A 25760-nucleotide genomic window follows, 5' to 3' on the forward strand; every position below is an offset into this window, starting at 1 on the left:
TGACTCCCTACAGACCCCAATTGTATCTGCTGATTGCCCAACCCAAAGACACAGATAAAGTGGAAGAATTTTATTTGAGGTCAGGTTGGGAAGACAGAGAAAATAATCCAGGAAATACAAACCCACAGAACAATCTTTACATATTCACTGCACCGTGTATGACTGCAATTCTTCCATAACAAGCTCATCCTTTTCTTATAGCACATGGATGGCCCAACTCCCCCATTCACTTAGTACAGCCTGGAGATAAAACAAAGGGGAAATGAGGAGCCAGGGAGATGCACTACTGAGGTTAGGGAACTTTTCGACATAAAGACTCATCAGGATTAATTCATTCTGCTGTCAGGACCTGCCAATCAGGTGACTTGCATCTCTGCAGCACTTAGCAGCAGGGTGATGGCCATGGAAATGTGAGCTGCTTGTTCTAACATGATTTCTGAAGAACAGGGTTGTACCCATGAAAGCTCATGACACCATCTACATGTTTTGTTAGTCTTTAAGGTGCTGCTAGACTATTCATTTTTTAAAAAGTTTTTCCAGTTTACAGACTAACGCGACTACCCCTTTGAAGCTGATGAATTCCCATTATACATTACAAACAATAGCCAGCAGCCTAAAGCCAACATAGGGAGGGAAGCTCCTGGAGGAACAACACAAACCTCACCAGCAGCAAACAATGAAAATGGGCAGAGGTTTAGGGGACAAAATGTAAGAGATTACCTCTGGGCTGCTGTTATATTATAGGTTGTTATATGCTGTTGGCAATGAAGGGAAATGAACTGTTCCCATCAGCTGCAAATAGTAGAGAAGGTTATTGCACTGGTCATTTGGGACTTGGAAGATCAGCTTCATAACCCCAGCCATGTTCGGAACAACCGCAATTAAACTCACCCTTGAAGTCTAGAGTCCTGGATCGTTTTAGTCTTGAGAAATTCAACAGCTGAGGGAAGTGTCCAGAGAAGGGCTGGAAGTGTGATAACCTGTTTCATAATGTATTTATAGACGTGAGCTCCATTTTCATACATTAGACATCCAGAAACTAACTAAAGTGTTCAGATTCAAGGTGTGATACAAAATGTTGCTTTAGAAATCATTCAGTCTTGGCGCACCCCAGTCCAAATTTTTCTTGTTAAGAAAAACATCTAGGCAGATGTTTCTAATATACCCAGGAAGAGCTGAGTCCTTTGGAAGGAAAGAAACTCCTCAAATGAGCATGAAAGAAGCAGCACCTATTCCCCCTCAATCAGAAAGTTCATTATAAAGATGGGCCCAAAGTTGATGTGGCCCAAACAGGATGCTACCAGGCTCTTCTGCAACTCCATCTAAAATGAGGAGAAGCATGCTGTGTTACAAAGGTACCATATGTCTGTTTCTATACAAAAGACCTACAAAGTGTTAAACAATGACAGAAATAACAGGTAATTGATACAGAAGAGACCCGCACAGTGAATATAGGATTGTTCATTGCAGCTTTCCCAAGGGACCAGTGGGGGCAAAAACCTAATTAGCATAAAGACTGATCTTGATACCTTTTTGGAGGGAATGAGATTACCTTTAATGGCATTTGGCTGATCTGCAACTACTTGCCACTAATATCTCCAGTGGCTGGTGATGGGACACCAAATGAGTAGGGCTCTGAGTTACTGTAGAACATTCTTTCCCAGGTGTCTAGCTGATGGGTCTTGCTCACATGCTCAGGATCCACCTCATCACCATATCTGGGGTTAGGAAGGAATCTTTACCCATGTCAGATTGACAGAGACCCTGGAGGGTTTCACCTTGCTCTGCAGCACAGGTCACTTTCTAGTTTAAACTAGTGTAAATAATGACTTCTTTTAACCCGAGGACTTCAGTAACTCAGGCAAAGGTTATGGGTCTATTATAGGGTCTGTGGCCCACAATGTGTAGGAAGTCAGACTACACCATGATGATTTCTTTTGACCTGAAAGTCTACGAGTCACTTTGTCCAGTCCAATTTCATTCTACATTCTAATTAATCTCACCCTAGCTACCTCCCTGATGATCAACATAGATTCTTTTCCCCAATTTGATTCCACACTGTTAATTATACTCCTTTTGTCATCTTAAACAACTCCTCTGCTTAAAAAACAATAAATAGTCTAGCGGCACTTTACAGACTAACAAAACATGTAGATGATATCATGAGCTTTCATGGGCACAACCCACTTCTTCAGATGACCGGAGTGTTGGAAGTCCAGATCCAAGAATAAATAAAGGAAGGAGGGAGGAGAGAGAAGGAAAAACAATTGAAGGGGAGGAAGAAAAAAAGACAGTGAGTAGATAAGTGTCAGAGGGATAACCAAGTGAGTCTGTAACTTAAAAAACAACAATTAGTCTAGCAGCATCTTAAAGACTAAATAGTTACAAAGGCTGATAAGAACCATTAGTTTGCACTCAAGGAGATGACCAACACCAGATTCTATACTAGTGGTCACCAACCAGTAGATCGGGATCTACTGGTAGATCTTGGAGCCTCTGACAGGTGATCCTGACTGGTTTGGCCAAGTGGCTATCAAGTGCCTACACTTCAGCTGCCGCTCCCCTGCACTGCTGTGCATCTCCTGCCCTTTGCCTTGGAGGTGCCCCTCCCCTTGGGAGTCTCCTGCTTTCTGTGCAGGGCAGGGGAGGGGAAAAAGGGGTGCTGATGTCAGGGTGCCCCCTCTCCCATTCTGTATCCTTTCTCCACAGAGCAGAGAGGGAGCACAACAGGACCAGGGATGGAGTTTGCTGGCTGCTTTACGGAGTGGTTCAGGGCCAGGGCACAGGTGAGTCTGCCTTATCCCCACTGCACCACCACCCAGGAGCCAGCAGCAGTGCCCAGATAGAACCCACATCCCAAACTCCTACTCCACTCATGAACCCCCTCATGTACCCCGAGCCTTTATCTGAGCTCTGAGCACCCCTGCATCCAAACACCCTCCCAGAGCCTGTACCTAGAACCCCCTCCCACATCCAACTGCCTGCCCCAAGAGCAGCTCAGAGCCCCTCTCACACTCCAAATCCCTTAATCCAAGACCAGAGCCTCTGTTTTAGCCTGATGAAAGTGAGTGAGGATGGGAAAGAAAGGGAGGATGGAGTGAGCAGGGGCGGGGGCTTGGAGAAGGGGTAGGAAGGAAGCGGGGCAAGGATATTTATATTTGAGGTAGATCTTGGATTGTACTTAAATTCAAAAAGTGATCTTGTGCTTAAAAAAGACCACTGTTCTACACAGACATCAAGAACCATTAGCACCTTCACTGTTTGGTTGGTTGATAATGTGTGAGCCATCCGATATCCCTATCCCGATTCAAACCATTAGCAGAAGAATTAAACTTGTGAATGAAGTTAAGATCCAATCCTTCTCTGTATTTGGCTTGTGGAATTGTTCTGAAACAAAACAGCAACTTGGAGATCCATTAATGAGTATCCAGGAAGATTAAAGTGTTCTTCAACAGGTTTTTGTGTGTTGCCTTTTCAGATATCTGATTTGTGTCCATTAATTTTTTGCCGTAGAAACTGTCCAGTTTGGCCGATATACGTTGCAGTGGGGCATTGCTGGCATAGATCACATTAGCGGATGTGCACTTAAATGACCCTCTGATTTGGTGGCTGATGTGGTTGGGTCCAGTGATGAAAACGCCTATGTAGATATGTGGACAGATTTGGCACTGGAGCTGATTGTAGGGTTCCTGGATGATTACGATGTAGCTGTGTTGCGTGGTTACTGGAAATAATTTGTTTCAGGTTAGGGGGTTGTCTGTAAGCAAGAACTGGCTTTTCCCCCAAGGCCTCTGAGAGTGAGGGGTCATTTTCCAGGATAGGTTGTAGATTTCTGATAATGCATTGGAGGGGCTTAAGTTGTGGACTGTAGGTGATGACAAGTTGAATTCTGTTGCTCTATCTTTTCAGCCTGTCTTGAAGGAGTTCATGTCTGGGTACTTTTTTGGCTCTGTCACTTTTTTTTCCACTTCTCCACATCAGTACTTCAGTTTTAAGAATGCTCTATATCAGGCATGTCCAAAGTCTGGCCCGCGGGCCAATTGCGGCCCGTGTTCCGGTTTAATACGGCCCCCACTTCCTCCCCCTCTCCTGGCTCCCAGGCGCTCTTTTGAACTGGCGCGCCCAGCGCGCCGCTTCCGGCCGCGCCACCGCCGCCCATGGCCTCCGCAGTCCTAGAGCCTGCCCTGTAGGGCACGTCCGCAGCTCCGCTGCCCTGCTCGGCTGCGGGTTCGCCCTGCCCCCGGGCCGCCGTGAGGCTGGCGTGCCCTGCGCTCTCCGCCCGCCTCCGACCCTGCGGGCCCTCCGCCTTGGGGCTGAGAGTGCGGGGACGGCCCTCACGCATGTTCACTTCTTCAAATCTGGCCCTCTTTGAAAAAAGTTTGGATACCCCTGCTCTATATAGATCCTGTAGGTTTTTGCCTCTGTCTGTGGGATTGGAGCAAATCCAGTTGTATCTTAGGGCTTGGCTGTATATGATCAATTGAGAAATGTGTCTGGGATGGAAGCTACAGGCATGAAAGTAAGCATAGTGGTTGGTAGGTTTCTGGTATATGGTGGTGGAAATTTGTCCATCATTTAATTGTACAGTAGTGTCAAGGATGTGGAATTCTCATGTGGACTGATCCAGGCTGAAATTGATGGTGGAGTGGAAGTTGTTGAAATCCTTGTGAAATTTTTCAAGGGTCTCTTTCCCGTGGGTCCATATGATGAAGATATCATCGATGTAGCATAAATAGAGTAAAGGTATTAGGGTGTGAAAGCTGAGGAAACATTCAAGGTCAGCCATAAAAATGTTGGCATATTGTGGTACCATGTGGGTGCCCATGGCTGTGCCGCTGACTTAAAGATACAAATTGTCTCCCAATCAGAAGTAGTTGTGGGTAAAGACAAAGTCTCAGAGCTCTGTAACTAAGTGTGCAGTGCTGTCATCAAGGATGGTGTTCCTGATGGCCTGTAATCCGTCTTCATGTGGAATGTTGGTGTACAGAGCTTCTATGTCCATGGTAGCCAGGATGGTATTTTCAGGAAGATTACTGATGTTTTGTAGTTTCCCCAGGAAGTCAGTGGTGTCACAAAGGTAACTAGGGGTGCTGGTAGCATAGGGTCTGAAGAAAGAGTCAATATACCCAGATAATCTTGTTGTAAGTATGCCAATGCTTGAGATGATGGGTCATCTAGGATTTCCAGGTTTGTGTATCTTGGGTAGCAGATAGAAAATTCCTGGTCTGGGATTGGGGGAAGGAGGAGGGGGCTAGTGTACATCTGGTCCTAAGCAGCATCAGGGAGCTTCATGAGCAGTTGTTTTAGGGGGTTTTTTGTTTTCTTTAGTGTGATCACAGGAGAGAGGCTTGTAGAATCTGGTATTAGTGAGTTGTCTGTCTGCCTCCTGTTCATAATCTGTTCTGTTCATGACGACTTCAGCGCCCCCTTTTGTCAGCCTCTTTGATTATGACGTTAGAATTGTTTTTGAGGCTGTGTATGACTGAGGTTATATTGTTATATGTTGCTGTTTGCTGATAATGTCAGCTCGAGCACGTTTGCAGAAGCAGTCAATGTAGAAATGAAGACTCTCATTACAACCATTAGTAGGGGTCCACACAGAAGCCTTTCTCTTGTGGGATTGGCAGGGGGAGCAGCAAGATCAGTGTGCTGTACATCGGGGTATTGGAAATATTCCTTTAGGAGGAGGCGGAGAAAATATTCGTAGGCGTGGTGGGGCAGAAGGAGAGTCTTAGAGATAGGGACAGATTCCTCTGCTGGGCTAAGAGAGTGGTTGGATAGGTTGACAATGTTGCTAGGAGAGTTGAAAATATCTGGAATGAGAGATCCTGGGGCATGTAGCAGTTTGGATAGTTTATTGTCCTTTTTCTTCTGAAGGGAGATGAAGTGATTCTTGTAGGTGGTTTGTTGAATTTTAGTAAAGTCTGGAAAAGGCGAAGTGTGTGTGGAAGCTTGGATTTTTATGATAGTTTCTAATATTGAGAGCCCCTCCTTGATTTTCTTCTGTTTGTTGTATAGAATGCTAATAAGGTGGTTCTTGAGTTTCTTTGCGAGAGTGTGGCATAATTTCTGTCTGTAGTCTGTGGGATATGTAGACTGTAGTGTGTTTTTCACCCTCAGTCCCTTAGGTATGATGTTCATCTGTTTGCACTTGGAAAGGAAGATGATGTCTGTTTGGATCTGTGGGAGTTTCTTTGTGTAGCTGATGGATTTCCACTCTATACAGCTGAATGCAGTGCCTTGCATGTTCCTCTGCTGTTTGTACAAGAACTCACTGAAGGGTACATGATTTTATCACCTTTAGTCACACTATTTCTAAGTCAAGTGCTATTAAAGATATAAAGAGAGAGATGCTTTCATTACATTCATGTGCTTCTATGTTGCAATAACCAGGCTGTTTCCCAGCTCAAGTGCAAGTTGTGGGAAGCCCAAAGACAAAGCCCAGCCTCTAACAGTACTTGGTCTTGGCAAGGCATACTGCAAGGGAAGAGCAGGACAACTCCTCCTTTCCACTGCCCAGCAGGAGTGAAACTGCCCTATTAATTGCAGTGGACCAAGAAAAAAATTAATTTATTTTCTGCTGTAGCCAAGGGAGAGGAACAGCCAGACTCTCACAGTGGCTGCATTCCTACCCCCAAAGCATAAATTACTTGCTGCAGAAGATTACACAATTTGTAGATAGGAACAAAGACACAGACCAAAGAGGCAAGTAGCCCTTTACACCTCGTCACCCTCATGTACATATAGTGACATTTTAATTAGCTCCCTGTATCTCTGATAGACATCTCCCTGGATCACACACATTGAAACAGCCTTTTACTTCTTACTCCCTTGAAGAATTTGGGACCTCTACAAAAATCAGCTTCTCCCTCCCCTCCTTTTCACCCAGCAATTCAATGGCTTGTCAGACTGTGCTAGAAACCTATTAGTGGGGATTGTATTCTGCATGCACTGTGAAAATCTAATGGGGATCTTATCAGTCTCTCTGTTCAAACTCCAAGCTCAATTGTTTTTCTTCCTGCTACTGCAGGGAGGACTCCAAGCAGCCTGGATGCTTTTTGAAATGGTAAGAGTCATATCTTCATTGAAAATTCAAAAGAACAAGGAAGGTTTATGGATAAACTGAAACAATAAGAAGAATGTCTATGGGGCAGAACTATGCAATCTAAGAGCTTCTGTGGGATGTCAAGTAAACAGCTCCAAGCCAGCAGCAGTAAATTCAGTGTTGGGTTGAATCTGACAAACTATGTAACCAATACTTCAGTAGTACAGCTTCTCTGTCAGGCTGAAGTCCCACACAGCATATGTGACTAGGCAGGAGGAACCTATTGCACATCCCATGAAGACCTGAGGGGCCTGTCTCCTTTTTATCCTTTGACAGCACTCAGACAACTTGTCATTACAACAAACTTTTACTGAATTGAAATGAGTGGATTTGGGGGTGAAAGGTGAGAACAGGAGGGGATGAAAGGATGCAGTCCGAAGTTCTGGTGGAGAAGGGATTCAGGAGCGGATGCATGGGACAGAGGACAGCTGAACGAAACTCAGGCCTTTCAGCTCTCAGAATATTTTATGTTCTCAATTTGGTTTTGTCCAGCTCAGGTTGCCAGTTTGCACCAGAGCAGACAGCCTGTGATGTAGTGTCAGTACCTTGCGGGTTGCTGTGTTTGGGCTGTGGATGACCCCTAACTGGCCTCTGTCTGTAAGCACTGCCCAGCGGGGGGGTGTTTTGAGGGCCCCCATGACAGTGACCGAACCAAACTGGTTCTACCAGTTCTAAGGGAAGGGATGGAACAAAAGAAGTGAATGTTGGGGGAAGGGCCAGTTGCTGGCTGGGAAACATGAAGGCTGTGTCTACACTGGGCCACTTATTCCGGAAAATCAGCCGCTTTTCCGGAATAAGCTGCGAGCTGTCTACACTGGCCCTTGAATTTCCGGAAAAGCGATGCTCTACTGTACAAAATCAGCCGCTATTCCGGAAAAACTATTCTGCTCCCGCTCGGGCATAAGTCCTCATTCCGGAACACTGTTCCGGAAAAGGGCCAGTGTAGACAGCCCAGTAGTCTTTTCCGGAAAAAAGCCCCGATCGCGAAAATGGCGATCGGGGCTCTTTTCCGGAAAAGCGCGTCTACATTGGCCATAGGTGCTTTTCCGGAAAAGCAGTCTGCCAATGTAGACGCTCCTTTTCCGGAAAAACTGAAAACGGAATAGTATTCCGTTTTAAGCAGTTCCGGAAATTCATGCCAGTGTAGACACAGCCGAAGGGAACAGCCTAGGCTGAGGGGCTAGGAGTGATGGACCCCTAACCCAAGGGGTCTGAGACATCCTGGCCCTGACTCCTGTAACCACATCACATCTATACTGTACTGCATCCTGGAGAAGCAATAACCCCTCTATTCTACTGGCTGGCAGAGTCTGTTCTTGCTGCTACGGGGGGTGCAGCACTGGGGGGAACTCCGACATGTCGTCACACAGCCTAGCAGCACAATGGTCTTAGGCAGTTTGCATGATGGCACTGCCGTGGAGCTGAGGACCCGAGGCATGGGTACTCCTGCTTCCTGTCAGAAAAACATGCCATTGTTTCAGCAGATGTTTTGTCTTACTATCAAAAGGGTATTTTCCAACTAAACTAGGTTTATGTGGAAAATTTCCAGACAGATATAGTAGTGAAAACTCAACCCTTTCACCCAACACTAGGCATTATACTAGTGGCAACAAGACTCCATATGGAAATCTAAAGATAGGATGGTGGATCATTCCCCCAGTAGCACCATATTTATTGCTCAGGAGTGACCCAGAAACTTGGGAACACATAGGACCTTCCGTCCATTAAAATTATGGAGGACTAAAAGTTGCTCTTTAGACTCAATTGTGATATACGAGCTGTCCTTGCTGTAAGTCCAAGATAGGTTCCAAAAAAATTGAACTTATAGCAAAACAACTTAAAGTGGGGAATTTTTTTCCCCGGAGCTGACTTCAATTTGCACTTGGGGGGGGGGGGGGGGGGAGGGTGCAACTTAACAGCGGGAAATGGGAGGACTTATAACACATCAGTTTCTACAAGCGTCACCGACTTTAGTGCAAAACGGATGTATACCAGAGCAACTTATAACAGGGATGCCCTGTAAATACTAAACAACAAGAGACAGGAAATGTTTCTTTTTGCTTGTGTATCACCATTTCCTCCCCTCTCTGGAAGAGAAACACAGATAAAAATTGTGAGATGACATCAATTCCATCATTTTGGTATCCAAGAACCTTCAGTAACACTCTTCTTGAGAAGCTGAGCCATGGCAGAAGCCTACTCAATGTCATGAGACACAGCAAAAACAGAAGCCTGGTTCTGATTTATGATATGGCCTCTTTGCATTGCTCTAATAGTATAATGGGCTCTTTTTCTCTATGAGAGTCACTTAGAATCTGGATCCAGAAAACCCAGCTCTTACTGATGGGAAGGGTTAGTATGATTAACTGAGTCTTGCTGATAACTCATATGCTTGATTCACAAGCCCCTAACATTGTTTGTTTATTTGGACTTATTTCTAGCAGCCAGACTGTACTCTAAGTGCTTTGAATAAGATTAAAATAAGAAACCATTCACGTATAGACATACAAGTACTAAACACACTGTTGTTATATTTCAAACATGTCTTCAAATATTTATGATTACAACTATAATCACAATCAGAACGGCTGCCACGTATCTAACCATCCTTTTCTTGCATAATACATGTCAGTGCCATCAACAAATGTCAGCTGTGCTGGATCAGAGGGAAAGTAGTTCCAGAGTCGAAAACCCCTCATGGAGAATGCCCTGCCAGCAGCATTCCACACCTCCGTCCTTTTTTAAAATTAGGATCTTTATGGAAGCTTTTCTAATACAGAACCTTTACGCTGTGGCTGTCTCAAGTTTGTTTTTGATCTGTCTAAAGTCTGCAACATGATGAACTGGATGTCTAAAATACCAACTTTGCTTTGAAGGATCATCACCTTGAGTGAGCATTCTACATTCTGTCCAATATATGTACACTATTGTCCAGGGAATTTTCATTTATTTTGCTTTGTGTGCACTGTCAAAAACCCCATGGAGATATAGCTTCTGCATTACTTAATGCCCCATAAGACTTAAACATTAATTGGCAGTGAGAAACGGAGAACTTGATGTGCCAAGCCCATGCCTGGGTGAACTTGTAGAGGCACATCAGATCAGATATTTAAGGATGCTGTTTTATAAAGACACCACGTTTCTTTTCAACACTTAGCACCATCTTTCACTACACATTGAGAAAAAGACAATCTTTAGACAGCAATTCCCCTAGCCAGCCATCCTGAAAATCCATCCTGATTTAAAGGGACCACCATCTTCTATTTAGAGTATACTCTGCGTGTCAGTGTCCATTCTACTGCTCCTATCTGACAACCGCTTTTATGTTTGTGTGGCTATTTAACCCTTTAAATAAAAACAGAATCAAATAGGTCAGATAACAATGTTTGCATCATTTAAATCTTCCATCATAGGCCAATAATTCCACAGCTTCTGTTCAGCACCACTATTAGCCACAGAGATAATAGGGGCAGGATCAGGGGAATGTCAATGAAATAAAACACAGGAATACAATGGATAGCAAACATATACAATTTGGTTGAGGGGGCACTGGGTCAACTTTCTGCTTTTCTTTAGCCTCTGTGACAGGGTCAGAAGTGAAGGCTATAAAAAAGTTGTGGAGGGGAGATATATGTCTCAGATCGAGGAGATCTTTGTTCCCAGAGTAATAGGGAGGGGCTGGTTTAGAACCAGCAGAGGCAATCAGGGGCTGTAGAATACCTGAGGCTAATTGACCAGGCCAGAGTCAGGCCAGCCTAGACTAATTAGGGGGTAATTAAGAAAACTAGTTCAGACTGTCCATAAAAGAAGCTTTGCCTACAACTTGAGGTGCGTGTAGCTGAGAGGACAGAGGAGGGGGCTAATAGGAGTAGGAGGAAAGGAGACAACAACCGAACACTAGGACGACGAATTGGAGAGAAGGAGGGTGTGGGGAAGTAGCCCAGGGGTCTTGGAGCTGTCTTATTGCAGGTGTCAGGGATTCACACAGGCAGCTATTATTACCGGGCCCTGGGATGGAACCTGGAGTAGAGGGTGGGCCTGGGCTCCCCCCAACACTCACCTCCCCATTTCCACTCGAGGAAATGGATTGTGGAGCTTATTCTCCGTTTTACTATAAGCTGGCCAATGATGAAAAGAGCTCAGCAAACTAAAGTCCGAGGTGTGGTGCCTAAAACTGTGGGCTGCTGTGAGCCTCTAATCTGCCAAGAAGCGCAGGACCCACTGAGTTTTCATAGGAGCTCTGTCACACCTCATACTAATCAAAGATAAAGCAGGTCTGTAATTGGCAGTTTATGCTCTATGGAGATTTTATTGCAATCTGAAAATAGAGCTCTTCCAATATGGAAGTGAATGTAATCAACGTAGCATTACTCCATGTTTTGGCTCAGCACCAAGTGCCTGGATACATCATTTGTTTCTTATACATTCTTGACCTTTGGTCCAGTTACTTAGCAGAGCGGCTGCATAGATTCACTGAGTTTCCAATGGCTCATCTGAGAGAAGCAAGTTCGTTACCCCATATTTAATTTACGTAGACTTCTTTATAGGGACACGTGTTCCTTTGGGAGTTCTCAGACAGCAGGATCCAGGCAAGTGAGGGATCAGTCTGTCTCCTTAAGTATTAAAAACGTTGCTGTCTAATACAAATAGTGACATTAAAACGTTACTATTTTTACTCAGATCGGAGTTCCCCACATACCAATAACAGCTTCTTAACAGCCTCCATTCATATTGTGAACTACCCCCACCATAGATTCCAGAGCCAAAAGGGACCACTGCGATCACCTATGTAGGCCAACAGAACTCCCTTAAACACAAGCCTAAAACTCCCTTAAACACTCCCCTAAAATAATTCCTTTACATTTGAAGCATATCTTGAAAAAAAATCTTGATTTAAAAATTACCTCATCATTAAAAACATACTCTTTATTTCCAGTTTGAATCTGTCTAGCTTCTAATTCCATCCATTGGATTGTGTCATGTTATACCTTTGACTAATAGAGTGAAGAGACCTTTATCAATTAATTATTTCCCATGTAGGTTCTTAATAACTATGAGAAAATCATTGCTTTAACCTTCTCTTTATTAAGATAAATAGATGGAGCTCCTTGAGTCTATCATTACAAAGCATATTTTCTAATCCCTTAATCGTTCTCACAGCTCTTCTCTGAACTCTCTCCAATTTATCTAAATCCTTCTTCAACAGTGGACTCCAGAACTGGACACGCTATTCCAGCAGCAGTAACACCATTGCCAAATGTAAAGATAAACTATTCCCACTCACAATTCTCCTGTTTATGTATCCAAAGGTTGTATTAGATCTTTTGGCCACAATGTCACACCAGGACCACGTTCAGTTGATTTTCAAACATGACTGCTAAATCTTTATCAGTCACTGCTTCCCAGGATAGAGTTCCCATCCAGTGAGTATGGCCAGCATTTTTTGTTCCTAAGTGTATGGATTTAATGGCATATTTTCTTACACCCAGTTTACCATGCAATCCAGATTGCTCTTTATTAATGATCTGTCATCATCTTTATTTACCACTTCCTAGTCTTTGAGTGACCAGCAATCTTTATAAAGTATAATTTTATGTTCTCCTCCAGGTCACTGATATAAATGTTAAACAACATAGGGCCAAGTCCCAATTCCACCAGAAACACACCCTACCAATGATGAGTCCCCATTTATAATTATATTTTGAGACCTATCAATGAGCTAATTTGTATTCCATCTATTATATGTCATGTTAATTTTGTGTCATTTGACGGGTTTTTTTTTTTTTTTTTTTTTTTTTAACACATGAAAATGTCATGGGGAACCAATTTAAATGCCTTACAGAAGTCTGTTACATTTACATTATTATCTTTATCAACCAAACCTGTAAACTCATTAAAAATAGTTATCAAGCCAAGATCTATTTTCCATAAAGACATGTTGACTAGCATTAATAAAATTAATAAAGAATTAAAGGAGGGTAATTAAGTCTATCAGCTGCTGCATTATCTTATCCAAGATCTATGTTTGGCTGACCAGACAAGGGTCACCGGGTTAATCCCATTCATCCTTTTTAATTGTTGGTATGACATGATCTTCCTTCCAGTCTTCTGAAACTTCCTCAGTGTTTCAAGACTTATAGAAATCAACATTAACCATCGAGCATTCTCATTAGCCAACTCTTATAAAACTCTTGCATATAAGTTATCTGAAAGCTGCTCATTTAAAAACAACTTACCTCAGTAGCTGTTGTATAACAGCCTCATGAGTTACTATTTGAATGGAAAGTCAGAATTATCCCATAATATGACACATCTGACTTTGTCTCAAACACAGAACTGAAATATGTATTCTGCTTTTTCTGCATTACTATTGATAATTCTTCCATTTCCATCTAATGAGGGACTAATGCCATAGTTAAGATTATTTTTGTTAATAAAATAAATAAAAAATTCGTCCTTATTATCCATTACTTTGCTGACCATAGATTTTAGTGTGTCACTAATCAATTGTTCACAGTTCTGAGCTTCTCATTTATATTCCTTCCTACTGACTTTTTTCTTCCATGTGTTACATGTTTTTACAACTGTTTTTTTTTTTAAATCTGTAGACTCCTTTCTCAGTTGTAGGACTATGGGACTTTGGGCACTCTAGAAAAGTTTTCTTAAACAATGCCCAATTGTCATTCAGTTTTTCTGGTTAAACTCTCTCTCTTTCTGCTAATTTGGCATAATTATTTTCAGCTTTGTGAAACTGGCCCTTTTAAAGTGGTGTGTGTGTGTGTGTGTGTGTGTGTGTGTGTGTGTGTGTGTGTGTGTGTGTGTGTGCACGTGCATGCATGCACACATGTAGTTTACTGGTTTAAACTTTATTCTCTTTGTATATTATGCATGTGATTCATGATCACTTGTATCTAAGCTACCACTAATTTTTAGTTGTGACAAACTCCTCTCTTGGTCATGATGAAGTCTAATATAGAATTCCCTTGTGTTAGATGGAACACTTTTTGAATGAGGAAATTGCTATTTATAATATTTAGAAATTCCAAGGATGGTTTAGTACTGACAGTGTAAAACCTCAAGTGTGTCACTCAGACTGAAGTCCCCCAGGGTCATGCAGCTTTCCTCCCTACACATGATAGTTAGGCATTTAAAAAGCCAAATATCCTATTCCCTGGTGTGATTTGGTGGTCTGTACTGAACATAAATTAATACTATATCTTATACTCTTATCTGTTAGGACATAACTAATCAAGATCATTTTCTTCCAAGTCGTCAATGACTCTGGAACAGGTAATGCCATTTTTGACAGTTACTCTTTTTTTTTCCCTTGTTGCCTGCTCAGTCCTGGTCTATGCCACACATTTATGTTGGTTTAAATCTACAGCCCTGAGCACTGTAGTTATCCCATGCTATCCTCTGGAGTAGTTAACTCAAGCCATCCTCTGGCATAGAAAGCACTATGTCAATGGGAGGGCTTCTCCTGTCAACATAATTACCATCTTTCAGGGAGGTGTTCAAACTACGCTGACATGAAAAGTGCTGCCAACAATGCAGTATCGCCATCGTGTGCAACCAGTTCTGAAGCAGTATTGCTTTCCCATAACTCTGCATGTCTGTCACGTTATTGGATTTTGAGGGGAGCAGTTGAGTCACTGCTGCACCCATGGCGGGGGGTGTTTGCCCCAAAAGTGGTACAAAGGGGGCCATCTGAGGTGTCAAATGAAAGCTTACTTTCTACTGATTCTGTATATGCCTTTCATATATCTGTATAATGTCTGGGTGTAGAGTTATGAATATGTACTCTGTATGGAGACTGGAAATTTCTCTGTATGTGGTTGAGCGATGGGCTCAGCCTATGGACATGCTAATTAGCAAGGCTCCAGGGACAATAGGTCTCTGAAGTACCTGAGACCCACCTATGAAGGAATCTAGGTGCCTGGTCAGAGACCATGTGACTGTCTCCAGCTTGGAAGAAGCCAGGAAGGAGGTATAAACAGGCCATGTGGCTGACTCCATCTTGGTCTCCAGATCTGCTCCTGACCCCAGATGCGTCCTCACAGGGATTCACAAGCCGGGAAGAGCTGTGGACCCATCCTGGCATACGATGTGTACCAAGGACTTTTAAACCAGCAGCTATAACATCTCTGCTGCAATTCTGCATCAAGAACTGGGAGATTCGATGCATATAATGTATGATACTTTAACAACCTTACTCTCATGCTTTTCTTTCTTGTAGTAATAAACCTTTAGATTGTAGATTCTAAAGGATTGGCTCAGTGTGATTTGTGAATAAGATCCAGAGTGTAAATTGACCTGGGAACTGTGGCTGGTTTCTTAGAACCAGACAGAACTTGATCGGGGTAAGTGAGATGGGGTTCTAAGACCCCTCACCTGTATATGAGGCCCAGGGCCATCTGGGGCACGGATATTGCTGGGATGTCAGAGGGGTTTTGCTCATGAGGCTTCAGGCAGGCAGCTGAAGCGCTGTGTGGGACTGGTTTGTGGCCTATTTGGGAAGGTCTCCAGTCTGGGGGCTAGAGAGAGCCCTGAATTTGAGCAATTCGCCCTGAGCAGATGCCCTCAGCTGTGCCCAGACCCGGCCCGGCCTGTCACAATGTCCTGGTGGCTCTTCTTTCAGGGAAACAAAACTGTTAGAGAACATTGCTGTAAGACTCTGACTTGACATACACCAGAGCCGGCCTTCTCCCTCCCCCAACCCCAACCAAAATCAAATCAGAACTTTACAGAAGCAGCAGCACAGACAAAGAAAGGAAGGAATTGTGATATCTTTTGAATTATTTGATAAAAATACACAAAGTAATTGGGTCATCAAACAAAGGCTGAAATGACATCAAAGGAACTGGAAACTAAGAGCCAAGTTTGAAGAGAGCAGTAGCTTCCTCTGGACACGGTGTTTATTCATTGAAACCAAGACAAAAAAAATACAAAGCCTCAGCAAACAAAACCTTTCTAACTGTTACATTCCCTAAGGTTTCAAATGACATTCTTTTTTTGTGTATGTGACATCACAATGGAATTCAAAGAACCAGCAGCAGAACAAAAAATAAAGAATAACTGAAAAGTGATTCTTGCAATCAAATGACTATATAACCAGAAAAACCACAGAGGTAATCACTATTAACTTTTAAATTATTTTCTAAAACTTCACTTGTTCTTAGCTATGTTACAACTAAAATGAAAGACTCTTAAAACTGAAGCTTCTTTTCAAAATGCTTTTGCCTCTATATTTTGTTTACTCAAGCTTGGTTTTACCCTAAGGAGGTGATTGTGGAACATGATTACAGTTTTCTTCTGCCATAAGAGTCCTTTGCAGTGGATATTTATTAATATTATCACAGTCATTGTAATCACACCTGATGATTGTGTATTTAATGTATTTTACAAATCTAACCATACTTAATTCATAGCTTGCCTTAATGAACCACATTCTGTTCTTATCTGCTTATATTCTGGTTCTTCTCCCTGTACAAGAGCACTAGTGAAGGCAGCTTTCCATAGCCAGGCTTTCTGTTAGTGACAACTGTACCTGTGCACAGTAGACACTGGAATTAGCAAATATTGATCCTTGCTGTGTCTTTTTATATCCCTCATTTATGTTCTGTGATTAGGCATCAGAAAAAAAAGGGCAGTCTCAATTGCCCACCTCTGCAGGTCAGAGTTTTAAAGACAGCAGTGATTTTTTTTCTGTACCTTGGACCCCTGTTGATGTGCACGATGGCAGCAACTTCTTTGTGTGCAGTAGTACAATGATTTCTTCATGCGTATGCATGTAGGACCACCTCCTCCTCATGGGCACCAATGCAGTGATTTTCCATTTGTGCCTATACCCTATTCACAAGGACTAGTCCAACGAACTGTCTCTCTCCCATGCTTGGCTCTTGATATAGTGCATTAGACCAGGGGTGACCAACCCACGGCCCTTGAGCTGCATGCAGCTCTTTGCTCAAAGAAACGTGGCTCTTGCTAATTCAGAGCCGCTTGCCTGGACTGTTCATGGCCACTCTGGAGGGAGAAATGCATGGCTGCAGCTCTGGTGAGACCCAGGCATTGGGTTAGAGAGGGGGAGTGGTGCCTGGCTCTGATGGAGGGGTGGGTGGGTGCACTGGGTTGGAGCAAGGGCTAGAGATGTCTGGCTTTGGGGGGAGGGATGCGTGAACTGGGTTAGAGCAGAGAGGCTGGGGGCTTGTTCCTTGTCAAGTTCTCTGAAGATCTATGGACTGGCTGTAACTAGAGACTTTTTTATTGGTTTTTGTCCAAAATGTCCTGTAATGTTATTTTTATCGCTACATTTTGTGTACTATATGTATCTATCTATATAGACAGATATATAAACATAAAGTCATAAAGTGTGGCTCTTTGCACTCTATCCACAGCTATTTTAGCTCTTAGACTAACTGGTTGGCCACCCCTGCACTAGACACAGTGATTTGGCAATGCTCTTTGCTTTCTGCTCACGCGCACTAGTGCAGTGTGGTGACTTCTCCATGCCAGTGCTTTATGCTCAGGCAGGTGCACTTAGTGCAGTGACCTTTTCATGTCTGTGAGCTGCTTAGGGAACCAATGTTCACTCTTTCCCCTTCTGCTCATTAAAGAAGTTGTGGGATGTAGCATGACTGCTGATGTCTTCAGAGACACTAGAAGAATGTTAATAAATGTATTATGTATTTTGTTATGTGGTGTTAAATGTATTATGTGAATATTAATCAGTGCCTGCAGACATTTGAGAAAGGCACTATATGTAATAAGCAAAGCAGTGCTGGCGCTGGCAGTGCAAGTGGGAACTTCAGGGGTTTAATATTCAATGTCCATATTTCTAAAAAAAAGTCAGTGCATGTTAATACTTCACTGCACAAATGTGCATCTCTGCATGTTGTGTTAGTCCCTGACATTAACAAACATTAGCAAGTCTGTACTGTGCATGTCTCTGCTTTATTAGGCACCCATTTTGCACATCACATTCAGTAGCGCCAACATCAAGCCAAGAAAGTTTGTCTTTCAAATGGGAAATCCCTCTGGTCATTACCTCTGCTTACCTCTGAATTGTTTTGTGGGTTTACACAAAGCATGCAAGTGCCCATAGGAAAAATAATGTGAACATTTAGCCCTGGGGTCAACTTACCTAGAGAAGTAAGGATTCTCCATCACTTGAAGTTTAAGTCAAGACTGAATGTTTTCCAAAAGTTCACCCAGAAATTAGAGACTTGATGCAGAAATCATTTGGTGAAATTGTATGGCCTATGCTATGAAGGTCAGACTGGGAGGATTGTCTCAGTGATCCCTATGACTACTACTTGAACTCTTCTCTACCTCTCAAGACCTCCTGATCCCACAGGAAGTTTCCATTTCCCCTCAATTCTCAGAGCCCCAGTGCATTCAGATTTAACATGAACACACACCTGCAGAGCCTTAGCTAATTTAATATAACCCATTATTCCCAAAACCTTGCATCCGTAACAAGGTAACAAACACCCTTTTCTCTCCTTCCTCTGGCACTTGGGGAAAAAAGTTCTAGACCTTCCCATACAACACCCACTCTGTCCCTGGTTCATTTGTAGTAATCACTTTCAAAACACACAAATGACAAGTGAATTTGCTGGCAGTGCTCCTCCCACCTGGCTGTGGAATCCACTTCAGCATGACTCTAAATCATCATTGAAACAACGGGATCTTCAAGTGGAATAAGGCCTAGTACAGAATCAGTACCAACCCCATCTAAAACTGTTTGTGTGACACAAATGTATATGCATGTTAGTGTGGCCACAGGTTTTCCGTTGTGTGGATCATTTGGGAAGTAAAACAAGTTTTTAAAAAAAAAATCATGTTTAAAGACTTTTAAAAAACTGTGCATGCATCACACCTTTCCAAATTTGTCATATACAGCTGCCAATAAATCACAGATCACATTTCTATAGAAATCTTGAGTGGCACACAGCTTGCCAAGGGAGACTTCTAAACAGGGCTAAGGTAGCCTCAAATGTCTGAAAATACATTGTGAAGGAGATCATGCCTGAAAGTACAAATCTTCCAGCTAGGTGACTGCACAATAATATTTAATGGCAAATACTGTAAGTTTGATCAAAGAAATAACAACTGTATAAATCATATATGACTTAGTATTTTGAGAAACTTATTTTGTCCCACCAATAGAAGGCTGGACCCAGAGAATGGAATCAATAGGTACACTGACATCAGGGGAGCTAAGTTCATTTTCAATAGAGAACAAAGTGGTGTGATCATGTCATTCTCTTAAGAGATTTTTTTTGCCTATAATTGACATGTAAGAAATGTGACAAAACTCCAGGTAGAAGCTGGGGAGGGGAGCTAGAAATTTAGAGGAGTGGTTCTCGACCAGCACTACATGTAATCACGGGAGGGGACCGAGAGGTTTAGAGCAATGGTTCTTGTCCAGGGATACACGTAATCAGCTCCAACAACACAGCATCCAAAAAGCTATGTCTGGTTGAAAAGATGTGTGCAGTTTGTACAAATCCTCTTGTATCCAAGAAGCCCTTGCCAAAGAAGGGGTGCTGGGAGGAATGGGTAAGTGTGGGCACAGGGAAGGTTTCCACTGAGGTCAAGCTGTGCCATGGAGGCTCATGTGGACTGGAGTCATGTACAAAAGGGCAAAGGGGAGAGAGAAGTGGTTTGTTAAAGAGAAGGCATCAGGACAAACTAGGAAGGAATTGTCATCTGAAGAAGCCTGTAGTGGGGTGGAGTGGTTGCCCACTGACCCGGAGGAGGAGGAACCCCTCCGGCCACCATGTTGGGCTGAGCCTGACCCTGCCCAGACACCTGACAGGAAATCAGTGGGCAGGGCCAGGGCTAAAAAAGCCCAGCCTGCGGAGGAACCAGAGGGCTGCTCAGTGCTTCTGACCTGGGAGGCTAGGGCTGAGGCTTGGCCTGGGACTCCAACCACATCTGAGCCAGAGGCTGACTACCCGCTTCCTGTCTGGGAGGCTGAGGTTTGGCCCAGGCCTCCGACTATACCAACTGCTGCGGACCCAGAGGGCCAGCCTGACTCTGTGCCCCAGCCTGCACCCCAGAATTGGGAGAGACCACTGCAGCTGCCAAAGCCTGACGCTTGGCTCGAACCCCCAACTGAGCCTGACCTGGAGGACCACCCAGATGCCTGCCCCAGACTGCACCAGGAAACTGGCTGAGCCTCGTGGACCTGCAAGCAGCGGAGTCCTGGACCGGACCGCACCACCTGGACCCCAGTGGGACGAGATCACCCTGGACTTCTCGACTGAGCAGTTAGAAACCCAGGTACCGGCTGAGGAGGAGAAGGGAAGTGGCCCAGGGGATATGGGGGACTGTTAAAGGCCTCAAGGCCAGCACGTTGCGGGCTGGAGCCCCCACCGAGCCAGAAGCAGCCTGCACTTCCTGGGCCAGGGCACAGTGGAGTGGGCCGGCCTATGCCTCCCCCTCCCATACTGGGTGGCAGTCTCCCCGCTCACCTCCACGGCAGGCGATCAGCCTGCACCCCTCCTGAACAAGGAGACCCCAAAGCTGTGTTTGTTGCTGCCATGGCCTGAACCAGAGCCTGGCCTCCTTGTACAATTGACTCTGTGTGTTTGCCGCCATGCCCTGAGCTGGGCCTGGCATATCTACATAAGCAGACTGTGGTTGTGTGTTGCCTGCCCTGAACAAGGACCAGGGCACTTTGAACTATTGTCTGACAGTGTTCACTGCCCGGCTTGAACCAAGGCCCGGGCCTCCGAAGCTGCTACCTGTTTGTTTGTGGCCCCACCCTGAACCACGGCTGGCCGGGGTGCTTTGGACTATTTGGTGGCTGGGATCATTTTGCTGCCTCGCCTGAATCAAGGCCACGGTGCCAGACCACTGCCTGTTTTGGTTGACTGCTGGCCTCCCGCTTGCCCTGAAGGAAGGCCAGGTGTGGACTAGTGACTTGGGGTTTTTGCTTAAAGATCCAGTACAGTGGGCCATCCACTGACCCGGATGTGAAGGAACCCCTCTGGGAAGCCGAACTGGCTACAAAGCCCACGAAAGCTCATGATACTATTTATACATTTTTGTTAGTCTCTAAGGTGCTACAGGACCACTGTTGTTGGTTTTAGGCAGGAAATGACACTCATGCATGTTAGAAGACTTACAACAGTTGACGGTATCCTTTGAAGTTTTATAACAAAGTAAATAATTCAGCCATTTTTCAACATAATGAACAGATAGACTATTAAGTGACCTTAGGTTTGCCTGAGGCCCTTAATTCCCAACTAGTTAGTGCCTGGAGGGTGAAGACCTAACTATATAATGAGTCATTAATACTTAAAGGAAGAGAAACATCGCCCTGCTGCTTCTGTATCCTCCATAAAGTCACTAAGTTAGTGTGTGCTCTCCCACCAACAGTCAGATAGGGTGTGACTAGGCTAGGATGTAAAAGCATGTTAGTATGTATTAGCTACCGTGTGCAAATATAGATGTTTGAAAAATAATAAACTGCCTTGTCTGATTAAGATTGAACAAGTGCTGTGCTGGTCAAGTGAAAGTATAGGCTTCTTCCAGCTCAACCTGTGTTAAAATCTAAACTTTATTGTCTGCATCGGACTTTTATAATGCAGTCATTCGTATCTTTTAGTTAACACTACAAACTGAAAAGGTATTATCTACCTTAGGAAACTAACTCGAATAGCTATTTCAGAATAAGCTATTTGGAACAGCTCCCTGTGTGGACTGCTTTCCAGAATTCTGGAATATTTTGTTCACACAGGGAGCTATTCCATAATAGCTTTTCTGGTCAATTTCCACATGTAAACAAGGCTTATCTTCTAGAGGGATCCCTCCATTGTGTGTGATTCTAGTAAGTGGTGGTAATTTTGCTGAGGAGGGCTCTAATTAGTATGGGACCAGCCCCACAGAAATCACGGATTTCATCGCTCTTCCCTTGGTATTTTCCCCCAAAATGTTGTTTCATAATTTTTATTGATGGCTCTTTATAGTTTGTACCTTCCCTTACAATCTCCCCTCCATAATTAATTTGCATGCTCTATTGTCTTTAAGTATCTGTAAGAATATGATATATTTGTAGTTAATCAATTATGCTTTAATGAACTTGGTAGATAAATAAATCCAATTCTTACAACTAGGAGGCTGTCAAAGAATATCTAGTTCAAGAGTTATTTTGTTCAGAACCTATTGCCCTACTCTAAAGGCTCCCAGATAGCCAAAAAACTCTTGGGGTCTGCATTATACAACATGAAGTCTCAGACAGGGAGCGGGGAAGAACTGTGAGTGTCTAGGCAATGAGACTGTGCACCATCTGTTCTCTGTACTGAATGAGGCAAGAGTTTGATGGGTTTCTGTAGTAAAAAGAGTATGGTTTTGCCCACAATAGCTCATGATACTGTAAACATATTTTTGTTAGTCTCTAAGGTGCCACAGGACTACTCATTGTTTTTAAAATTGAAAAACAATGAATAGTCTTGTTTTTAAAGGGTTAGAGTAACATGGCTACCCCTCTGACTTTTGGTACATAATTATGTAATTGAAAACGATCATAATGAATATGTTGCACAGCAAACCTTAATTCCGCAATTTCATAGTCCTGGAATGCTTGACTTTGAAACTTTAATTTTCTTTTAATGTTTGTGTGTGTGATTAATGTATATAGACACACAAACACACTTTCTTCATTTATATATCTAGTTTATACTTTGCATTTGTTTACTACAAATGTACTGTGTAATAATCTATTTACCATTATCATTTACTCTCCAAGTAAGGAAGAATAAATACATTAAAGTATTTATGCAGTATGATATGCCACTGATTCCTGTGTAAGACACAGTTTGGTAGCCTGGTTACAGGACTACACTTTTCAGAGCTTGAAAATGTATGAGTATAAAGACAGAACAATGTTCTTTATCTTTACAGATCCACTTCTCTGAACTGTAACCGGAGTTTTGTTTTTCTCACCAACCAGCTGTGAACTAATTACAAGAAGTTCTAACTAGTCAAGCGCCTTCTCTAAACATATGGATCCAATTAAGTCAAACTGCAGCTGATTTTAATCAATCTTCCTTGAAGCAGCCAAAGCTGAAGAATCTCTTCTCCTTCAACTCGAAGAGCTGAGGAGAGCAGGAAAAGCAGGAGAGTGGTATTTGCATAAGGAACACTTCACCATCGGCTCCATTGCCTGTAAACACAAGGCTCCTAGAAGTAATAAATGCTAATTGAGCACTCTTCAGAAGTCTTTCCTCCCATTTTATCCCAAAAAGCACTGATTTGATCAGTCTCTTTTGTTCCTGGCTTCAAGTTGTAGTTTCTCCCAGTGAACAGAGGGCAGATTTCCTGAAGCGTTCTGGACTGTTTAACAAACCAAGCCACTTCCTGAGAGGACAGCAACAGTCTGCCCACAATATGCAAGTCACGCTAGCAGATATGCTCTCCCATCCCAGCAGGGGCACTATAGCAGAAATGGATGCAGATGAGTGAACACTTAAATGTGTGTGATCCCCAGCTTTCATATCAGCTGCTCTCCCCCTACCTTAGATGCAAAAGATTTTAGTTACACGTGTCAGTGGAAAGGAGTGATGTCATCTTCCCACTGTCCAAATGTTTCTGTGGGTAATTTTTTTTTTAAATAATTTGGGGATTTTAATCAGCAGTAAGGATCTGAACATCGAGTAATATCTATGCTATTATCATTATACAAGTGAAACAAAATTAATGCAGCCCACATTTAGGTGTAAAGAGCCATGGGGATATTTGGAATGGAGGGGTGAGAAGGTTGATGGAGCCTCTAGATATAATTCAAGATGTACTCACACAAGCAGAGAATACAAAGAGACGTCAGATGCGATACATGTTACTGCAGATACTCATCAATATCTCAACTTTTTACTTGCTAATTCTGGCCCAGGGGGTATAAATCAGATAACTCCTAGTACAACAATAACTTTCAAAGCACATACCTGTCCTCTGGCCAACTTAGTTCACTGAATGGAAATATCAGAACCTGCAGCCAGTTCAGGGACCAGCAAAGGCAAAATGACCACACTTGGAGTATGTCTAGACTACAGGGTTTTTTTGTTTTTTTTTTTTTAAGTGGCCTTTTTTTTAAAAAAAAACTTCCCCTTCATCTAGATTGCCACTGCGTTCTTTTGAAATTAAATCGAAAGAATACCATATTTTTTTTGACTGCGGTAAACCTTATTTTACAAGGAATAATGTTTTTTTTTTGAAAGTGCACTTTTGAAAAAAGGCACTATTGAATGCAAACAGGGCTTCTTCGAAAGAGAGCATCCAGACTGACTGGGTGCTCTCTTTTCGAAAAAGCGGCTCGCTTTTTCGAAAGAAGCGGTTGCAGTCTAGAAGCTCTCTTTCAAATTAGGCTTGTGGTCTAGACGTAGCCTCAGACACAAAGGCATGTGAAAATGTGAGAGAATTTTTTCCTGAAGATAACTTTTTCATGTGTCACTATAATCAAAGCTCAGACATCAGTCAGTATATAAAGATTTGTGCACTTAGGTTTTTATGCTTAGTTTCACTCGCTTTCTATCACACCTCTCTCCCTAAGACATCAACAAATTTTATATATCCTCTTCTAAGTAACTTTTATTTATCGAAGTCCAATCATTTATTCTAACAATGGCTTATTTATTTATTTAAATGAAAGTGCTACAAATTAAGATTTGGCAGAGGTTTTTTCCCCTTAATCTATTCATTGTCTTCTACCTCTTTTACTTTTTTATTTTCTCTGATTCTTTGCTTTTCCCATTACTGAAGTTTCACAAGGGGATTTTTCCTTCAGTAAATTTGAAAAAGTTATTTCGTAACATTATCATTTGTTCTCCTTTCTTGCTTTTCTTTCTGACAAATATATTATTTTAACCCATCATCTCTCTGACTTCTGAGGTGGAAACAAATAATAAACTGACTTGGGCATGTTTCAGTGTCTTGATTTGAATGCAGAATTACCTTTTCCCCAACATGTTCTCCTTGTACTGTACTATCTGACTAAAGAGATTAATAGCTGGGTAACCCATATTTAATGGGATTCAGTAGCAGATAGCCCATCCACAGCAGGGCCTAGAGTCAACAGAAGTGTTTATATAGGAATCAGTTGTGGGCCTGGACCTGCTAGGGACTTGGCACTCAAGTAAGGAATAATGAATCTTTATTAGCAGGAAGAAGCACTGAAGAATTTTTATCCTGAGGGTGCTAAAAGCCTTTGAACAAAACTGTAAATCAAGAATATGGTTAAAGCAGTGCATTCAGTTGCTATTACTACTTCAAGGGGTGCCACTGCACCTCCAGCATCCTTCGCTCATGTTAGCAAGGCTGTTTTTTCCTTGTAAGCAGTTCTGACCATTTAACCACTCACTTGAGTGGATACTGATCAGTAATTCACATCTTTTTAGTGCTCACACTTGCACAGCTCCATCTTCATTTGGAGAAACCTCAGGTGCCCAAGGAGTTAATCTACAGTGTTCTCCTTTCCTTGTTGTTCACTTCCTAATTCAAAGGAACTCCAAGCTTATAAGAAATACACAGACAGTTACTGAACTTCTCCTTACCTCCCCACTAAGCCCAAGCCTTAGCCCTCTCAAACTAGAACTAAGAATGCTGTTAAACTTAGTCTGGGTCTGTCATGATTTATGAGGGTTACCCAGCA

General features: G+C 42.9%; 1 protein-coding gene and 1 long non-coding RNA gene across 9 annotated transcripts in view; one reads left to right on the top strand and one right to left on the bottom strand.

Annotated features, from left to right (window-relative positions):
* The window catches only part of MAD1L1 (mitotic arrest deficient 1 like 1), a 749374-nt gene that overhangs the window by 260643 nt on the left and 462971 nt on the right, over positions 1 to 25760 (bottom strand). The gene's annotated exons all lie outside the window — the stretch shown is intronic.
* Positions 16146 to 23325, top strand: LOC142818620 (uncharacterized). Its single transcript, XR_012896176.2, has 2 exons — positions 16146 to 16233; positions 23018 to 23325. It is a non-coding gene; the product is annotated as an uncharacterized LOC142818620 (long non-coding RNA).

The sequence above is a fragment of the Pelodiscus sinensis genome, chromosome 15 (assembly GCF_052426305.1).
Source record: "Pelodiscus sinensis isolate ZL-2025 chromosome 15, ASM5242630v1, whole genome shotgun sequence".
NCBI lineage: Eukaryota > Metazoa > Chordata > Testudines > Trionychidae > Pelodiscus > Pelodiscus sinensis.